We start from the raw sequence: 8,943 nt of genomic DNA, 5'->3' as shown, positions 1-8,943 counted from the left end.
GAGCAAAATAGGAAGCAATCCTGTTGCCCTGGCACGAGTCAGTCAAGATAGTAAGGAACACCGGCGAGAACCCGGCAGAAGGAATTTTAGTCATGGGGGAGCCACACGAGTGTCAAGCCTTGGAATGGGAGGATATATCAGGAAATATAAGTGAGACGCCATTAGAAGACCCTGAGTTAACATTGTACATGGATGGATCTGGAAAGCATATTGATGGAAAGTCCCAGGTGGGCAGTGATAAACGGAAACTTGACAACCGTCCTAGATGGAGCAACAGACGGAGGATTATCCACTCAAGTGGCTGAACTTACGGCCCTGACGGAAGCCCTCAAATTATCGGAAGGAAAGTGAGTGAATATCTGTACCGATAGTCGCTACGCCTTCGGGGTCGTACATTACTACATGACCGCTTGGGGGAGATGGGAGTTCATTACCTCAGGTGATGAGGCCATCAAACACGAAGGCCGAATTAGGCTATTATTAGACGCTGCTAGTAAGCCCACTGTGGTGCCGGTGATCAAAGTAAAGGCCTGAGTGGTGGACGATATTCAGAAAGGGAATGAAGCTGCAGACAAGGCTGCCCGAGAGGCAGCAGTCTCAGCCATGGTGAGGATCGAATCAGTGTACAATATAACCACAGAAGAAGATATAAACATAGTGAAGTTGCACACAGACGTGAGTAATAAAGAGAAGGCTGAATGGTAAAGGAGGGGAGGAGTGCCCGGCTCGGACGCCGTGTGGAGAAAGGATGGCAAGGTGCTAGACCCCTCCTCTATAAGAAAGATGCTCATTACATCACAGCATCAACCAGCCAGACGTAACACCATGATAACAAGTACCTCCAGAGACTGGTGGTGCCCGGGAATGGGACGCGATGTTGCGAAGTACTGTCAGCAATGCATCATATGCACCAAACATAATCCAGGAAAGGCCATCAAAATAAGAATGGCTCATCAACCACGTCCATGGGGACCATGGAAGAATATACAAATTGATTTTATCGGCCCACTGCCAAAATCTCGAGGAAGAAAGTACTGTTTACGAATAATAGATTTATTAACACAGTGGGTAGAAGCATTCGTCACCCGGAATTGTACTGCAAAAACAGTAGCTCGCATCCTTGCAGAAGAGATAATTCCTTGATGAGGAATTCCCACTCAGATTGACTCTGATCAAGGAACCCACTTCACTGGGCAGTTGGTAAAGCTGCTATGCACCACATTGGGCATCAAACAGAAGTTTCACATCCCCTAACACCCCCAGAGTTCGGGAATGGTGGAACAGATGAATCGTACAATAAAGACAGCTCTGTCCAAAGCCATCCAAGAAACCGGACAGGCTTGGCCAGAATTGCTGCCTGCTATATTGATGCGACAATGAGCAACTCCAAATCGCACCACGGGCTTAACCCCACATGAACTCATGACCGGCAGGGCCATGAGAATACCTGAGGGAATAATAACCGGAAGACCAGACTTGGTTCCTCTGCGAGATAGGATACGCAGATATGTGATGGAATTAAGTAAGCAACTAAAGGGTATGAGGTAGAAAGTTAGGGAACAGCAGGCAGCCAGAGATCAGGATGAGGATTTAGAATCACCGGCAGATCTGCCACAGGTAGGGGAAAAGGTAATGGTTAAAGGCTTACCAGGCCGGACGGAATTTGCCCCGCAATGGTCAGGCCCATATGAGGTGTTAATAAGTGGCGATACGTGCGCATGTGTAGACATAAATGGTGTTGGGCGACGGAAACACTGGACACAATTAAAAAAAAGACTAACATGTAGCGGATAGCCTGAGGGCATCCACATTTACTTTATTGCAGCATGGTACGATGGGGAGAACTACTACTGGCCCTGTGAGCAGTACGAGTACGATGGGGAGAACTACTACTGGTCCTGTGGGCAGTACGAGTACGATGGGAAGAACTACTACTGGTCCTGTGGGCAGTACGAGTACGATGGGGAGTACTACTACTGGTCCTGTGGGCAGTACGAGTACGATGGGGAGTACTACTACTGGTCCTGTGGGCAGTATGAGTACGATGGGGAGAATTACTACTGGCCCTGTGGGCAGTACGAGTACGATGGGGAGAACTACTACTGGCCCTGTGGGCAGTACGAGTACGATGGGGAGCACTACTACTGGCCCTGTGGGCAGTACGAGTACGATGGGGAGAACTACTACTGGCCCTGTGGGCAGTACGAGTACGATGGGGAGAATTACTACTGGCCCTGTGGGCAGCATGAGTACGATGGGGAGAATTACTACTGGCCCTGTGGGCAGTATGAGTACGATGGGGAGAAGTACTACTTGCACTGTGGGCAGTACGAGTACGATGGGGAGAAGTACTACTGGCCCTGTGGGCAGTACGAGTACGATGGGGAGAAGTACTACTGGCACTGTGGGCAGTACGAGTACGATGGGGAGAATTACTACTGGCCCTGTGGGCAGTACGACTACGATGGGGAGAAGTACTACTGGCCCTGTGGGCAGTACGAATACGATGGGGAGAAGTACTACTGGTCCTGTGGGCAGTATGAGTATGATGGGGAGAAGTACTACTGGTCCTGTGGGCAGTACGAGTACGATGGGGAGTACTACTACTGGTCCTGTGGGCAGTACGAGTACGATGGAGAGTACTACGACTGGTCCTGTGGGCAGTACAAGTACGATGGGGAGAATTACTACTGGCCCTGTGGGCAGTACGATTACGATGGGGAAAATTACTACTGGCTCTGTGGGCAGTACGAGTACGATGGGGAGAAGTACTACTGGCCCTGTGGGCAGTACGAGTACGATGGGGAGAAGTACTACTGGCACTGTGGGCAGTACGAGTACGATGGGGAGAAGTACTACTGGCCCTGTGGGCAGTACGAGTACGATGGGGAGAATTATTACTGGCCCTCTGGGCAGTACGAGTACGATGGGGAGAATTACTACTGGTCCTGTGGGCAGTACTAATACGATGGGGAGAATTACTGCTGGCCCTGTGGGCAGTATGAGTACGATGGGGAGAAGTTCTACTGGTCCTGTGGGCAGTACGAGTACGATGGGGAGAATTACTACTGGCCCTGTGGGCAGTACGACTACGATGGGGAGAAGTTCTACTGGTCCTGTGGGCAGTACGAGTACGATGGGGAGAATTACTACTGGCCCTGTGGGCAGTACGAGTACGATGGGGAGAATTACTACTGGTCCTGTGGGCAGTACTAATACGATGGGGAGTACTACTACTGGTCCTGTGGGCAGTACGAGTGCGATGGGGAGAAGTTCTACTGGTCCTATGGGCAGTACGAGTACGATGGGGAGAAGTACTACTGGCCCTGTGGGCAGTACGAATATGATGGGGAGAAGTACTACTGGCCCTGTGGGCAGTATGACTACGATGGGGAGAAGTACTACTGGCCCTGTGGGCAGTACGAATACGATGGGGAGAACTACTACTGACCCTGTGGGCAGTACGAGTACGATGGGGAGAATTACTACTGGCCCTGTGGGCAGTACGAGTACGATGGGGAGAGTTACTACTGGTCCTGTGGGCAGTATGAGTACGATGGGGAGAACTACTACTGGTCCTGTGGGCAGTACAAGTACGATGGGGAGAATTACTACTGGCCCTGTGGGCAGTACGAGTACGATGGGGAGAAGTACTACTGGCACTGTGGGCAGTACGATTACGATGGGGAGAATTACTACTGGCCTTGTGGGCAGTACGAGTACGATGGGGAGAAGTACTACTGGCCCTGTGGGCAGTACGAATATGATGGGGAGAAGTACTACTGGCCCTGTGGGCAGTATGACTACGATGGGGAGAAGTACTACTGGCCCTGTGGGCAGTACGAATACGATGGGGAGAACTACTACTGACCCTGTGGGCAGTACGAGTACGATGGGGAGAATTACTACTGGCCCTGTGGGCAGTACGACTACGATGGGGATAAGTACTACTGGTCCTGTGGGCAGTACGAGTACGATGGGGAGAAGTACTACTGGTCCTGTGGGCAGTACGAGTACGATGGGGAGTACTACTACTGGTCCTGTGGGCAGTACGAGTACGATGGGAAGTACTACTACTGGTCCTGTGGGCAGTATGAGTACGATGGGGAGAACTACTACTGGTCCTGTGGGCAGTACAAGTACGATGGGGAGAATTACTACTGGCCCTGTGGGCAGTATGAGTACGATGGGGAGAAGTACTACTGGCACTGTGGGCAGTACGATTACAATGGGGAAAATTACTACTGGCCCTGTGGGCAGTACGAGTACGATGGGGAGAAGTACTACTGGCCCTGTGGGCAGTACGAGTACGATGGGGAGAAGTACTACTTGCACTGTGGGCAGTACGAGTACGATGGGGAGAAGTACTACTGGCCCTGTGGGCAGTACGAGTACGATGGGGAGAACTACTACTGGCCCTGTGGGCAGTACGAATACGATGGGGAGAGGTACTACTGGCCCTGTGGGCAGTATGAGTACGATGGGGAGAATTATTACTGGCCCTGTGGGCAGTACGAGTACGATGGGGAGAATTACTACTGGTCCTGTGGGCAGTACTAATACGATGGGGAGAATTACTGCTGGCCCTGTGGGCAGTACGAGTACGATGAGGAGAACTACTACTGGCCCTGTGGGCAGTACGAGTACGATGGGGAGAGTTACTACTGGTCCTGTGGGCAGTACGAGTACGATGGGGAGAACTTCTACTGGTCCTGTGGGCAGTACGAGTACGATGGGGAGCACTACTACTGGCCCTGTGGGCAGTACGAGTACGATGGGGAGAACTACTACTGGCCCTGTGGGCAGTACGAGTACGATGGGGAGAATTACTACTGGCCCTGTGGGCAGCATGAGTACGATGGGGAGAATTACTACTGGCCCTGTGGGTAGTATGAGTACGATGGGGAGAATTACGACTGGTCCTGTGGCCAGTATGAGTACGATGGGGAGAAAGACTACTGGCCCTGTGGGCAGTACGAGTACGATGGGGAGAAGTACTACTTGCACTGTGGGCAGTACGAGTACGATGGGGAGAAGTACTACTGGCCCTGTGGGCAGTACGAGTACGATGGGGAGAATTACTACTGGCCCTGTGGGCAGTACGAGTACGATGGGGAGAGTTACTACTGGTCCTGTGGGCAGTACAACTACGATGGGGAGAAGTACTACTGGCCCTGTGGGCAGTACGAATACGATGGGGAGAAGTACTACTGGTCCTGTGGGCAGTACGAGTATGATGGGGAGAAGTACTACTGGTCCTGTGGGCAGTACGAGTACGATGGGGAGTACTACTACTGGTCCTGTGGGCAGTACGAGTACGATGGAGAGTACTACGACTGGTCCTGTGGGCAGTACAAGTAGGATGGGGAGAATTACTACTGGCCCTGTGGGCAGTACGATTACGATGGGGAAAATTAATACTGGCCCTGTGGGCAGTACGAGTACGATGGGGAGAAGTACTACTTGCACTGTGGGCAGTACGAGTACGATGGGGAGAAGTACTACTGGCCCTGTGGGCAGTACGAGTACGATGGGGAGAAGTACTACTGGCACTGTGGGCAGTACGAGTACGATGGGGAGAAGTACTACTGGCCCTGTGGGCAGTACGAGTACGATGGGGAGAATTATTACTGGCCCTCTGGGCAGTACGAGTACGATGGGGAGAATTACTACTGGTCCTGTGGGCAGTACTAATACGATGGGGAGAATTACTGCTGGCCCTGTGGGCATTATGAGTACGATGGGGAGAAGTTCTACTGGTCCTGTGGGCAGTACGAGTACGATGGGGAGAATTACTACTGGCCCTGTGGGCAGTACGACTACGATGGGGAGAAGTTCTACTGGTCCTGTGGGCAGTACGAGTACGATGGGGAGAATTACGACTGGCCCTGTGGGCAGTACGAGTACGATGGGGAGAATTACTACTGGTCCTGTGGGCAGTACAAGTACGATGGGGAGAATTACTACTGGCCCTGTGGGCAGTATGAGTACGATGGGGAGAAGTACTACTGGCACTGTGGGCAGTACGATTACAATGGGGAAAATTACTACTGGCCCTGTGGGCAGTACGAGTACGATGGGGAGAAGTACTACTGGCCCTGTGGGCAGTACGAGTACGATGGGGAGAAGTACTACTTGCACTGTGGGCAGTACGAGTACGATGGGGAGAAGTACTACTGGCCCTGTGGGCAGTACGAGTACGATGGGGAGAACTACTACTGGCCCTGTGGGCAGTACGAATACGATGGGGAGAGGTACTACTGGCCCTGTGGGCAGTATGAGTACGATGGGGAGAATTATTACTGGCCCTGTGGGCAGTACGAGTACGATGGGGAGAATTACTACTGGTCCTGTGGGCAGTACTAATACGATGGGGAGAATTACTGCTGGCCCTGTGGGCAGTACGAGTACGATGAGGAGAACTACTACTGGCCCTGTGGGCAGTACGAGTACGATGGGGAGAGTTACTACTGGTCCTGTGGGCAGTACGAGTACGATGGGGAGAACTTCTACTGGTCCTGTGGGCAGTACGAGTACGATGGGGAGCACTACTACTGGCCCTGTGGGCAGTACGAGTACGATGGGGAGAACTACTACTGGCCCTGTGGGCAGTACGAGTACGATGGGGAGAATTACTACTGGCCCTGTGGGCAGCATGAGTACGATGGGGAGAATTACTACTGGCCCTGTGGGCAGTATGAGTACGATGGGGAGAATTACGACTGGTCCTGTGGCCAGTATGAGTACGATGGGGAGAAAGACTACTGGCCCTGTGGGCAGTACGAGTACGATGGGGAGAAGTACTACTTGCACTGTGGGCAGTACGAGTACGATGGGGAGAAGTACTACTGGCCCTGTGGGCAGTACGAGTACGATGGGGAGAATTACTACTGGCCCTGTGGGCAGTACGAGTACGATGGGGAGAGTTACTACTGGTCCTGTGGGCAGTACAACTACGATGGGGAGAAGTACTACTGGCCCTGTGGGCAGTACGAATACGATGGGGAGAAGTACTACTGGTCCTGTGGGCAGTACGAGTATGATGGGGAGAAGTACTACTGGTCCTGTGGGCAGTACGAGTACGATGGGGAGTACTACTACTGGTCCTGTGGGCAGTACGAGTACGATGGAGAGTACTACGACTGGTCCTGTGGGCAGTACAAGTAGGATGGGGAGAATTACTACTGGCCCTGTGGGCAGTACGATTACGATGGGGAAAATTACTACTGGCCCTGTGGGCAGTACGAGTACGATGGGGAGAAGTACTACTTGCACTGTGGGCAGTACGAGTACGATGGGGAGAAGTACTACTGGCCCTGTGGGCAGTACGAGTACGATGGGGAGAAGTACTACTGGCACTGTGGGCAGTACGAGTACGATGGGGAGAAGTACTACTGGCCCTGTGGGCAGTACGAGTACGATGGGGAGAATTATTACTGGCCCTCTGGGCAGTACGAGTACGATGGGGAGAATTACTACTGGTCCTGTGGGCAGTACTAATACGATGGGGAGAATTACTGCTGGCCCTGTGGGCATTATGAGTACGATGGGGAGAAGTTCTACTGGTCCTGTGGGCAGTACGAGTACGATGGGGAGAATTACTACTGGCCCTGTGGGCAGTACGACTACGATGGGGAGAAGTTCTACTGGTCCTGTGGGCAGTACGAGTACGATGGGGAGAATTACGACTGGCCCTGTGGGCAGTACGAGTACGATGGGGAGAATTACTACTGGTCCTGTGGGCAGTACTAATACGATGGGGAGAATTACTGCTGGCCCTGTGGGCAGTATGAGTACGATGGGGAGAAGTACTACTGGCACTGTGGGCAGTACGATTACAATGGGGAAAATTACTACTGGCCCTGTGGGCAGTACGAGTACGATGGGGAGAAGTACTACTGGCCCTGTGGGCAGTACGAGTACGATGGGGAGAAGTACTACTTGCACTGTGGGCAGTACGAATACGATGGGGAGAAGTACTACTGGCCCTGTGGGCAGTACGAGTACGATGGGGAGAACTACTACTGGCCCTGTGGGCAGTACGAATACGATGGGGAGAAGTACTACTGGCCCTGTGGGCAGTATGAGTACGATGGGGAGAATTATTACTGGCCCTGTGGGCAGTACGAGTACGATGGGGAGAATTACTACTGGTCCTGTGGGCAGTACTAATACGATGGGGAGAATTACTGCTGGCCCTGTGGGCAGTACGAGTACGATGAGGAGAACTACTACTGGCCCTGTGGGCAGTACGAGTACGATGGGGAGAGTTACTACTGGTCCTGTGGGCAGTACGAGTACGATGGGGAGAACTTCTACTGGTCCTGTGGGCAGTACGAGTACGATGGGGAGCACTACTACTGGCCCTGTGGGCAGTACGAGTACGATGGGGAGAACTACTACTGGCCCTGTGGGCAGTACGAGTACGATGGGGAGAATTACTACTGGCCCTGTGGGCAGCATGAGTACGATGGGCAGAATTACTACTGGCCCTGTGGGCAGTATGAGTACGATGGGGAGAATTACGACTGGTCCTGTGGCCAGTATGAGTACGATGGGGAGAAAGACTACTGGCCCTGTGGGCAGTACGAGTACGATGGGGAGAAGTACTACTTGCACTGTGGGCAGTACGAGTACGATGGGGAGAAGTACTACTGGCCCTGTGGGCAGTACGAGTACGATGGGGAGAATTACTACTGGCCCTGTGGGCAGTACGAGTACGATGGGGAGAGTTACTACTGGTCCTGTGGGCAGTACAACTACGATGGGGAGAAGTACTACTGGCCCTGTGGGCAGTACGAATACGATGGGGAGAAGTACTACTGGTCCTGTGGGCAGTACGAGTATGATGGGGAGAAGTACTACTGGTCCTGTGGGCAGTACGAGTACGATGGGGAGTACTACTACTGGTCCTGTGGGCAGTACGAGTACGATGGAGAGTAC

This window comes from Pristiophorus japonicus, chromosome 4 (genome assembly GCF_044704955.1).
Source record: "Pristiophorus japonicus isolate sPriJap1 chromosome 4, sPriJap1.hap1, whole genome shotgun sequence".
NCBI lineage: Eukaryota > Metazoa > Chordata > Chondrichthyes > Pristiophoridae > Pristiophorus > Pristiophorus japonicus.
The sequence above is the reverse complement of the archived record's forward strand: the minus strand, read 5'-3'. Positions refer to the sequence as shown.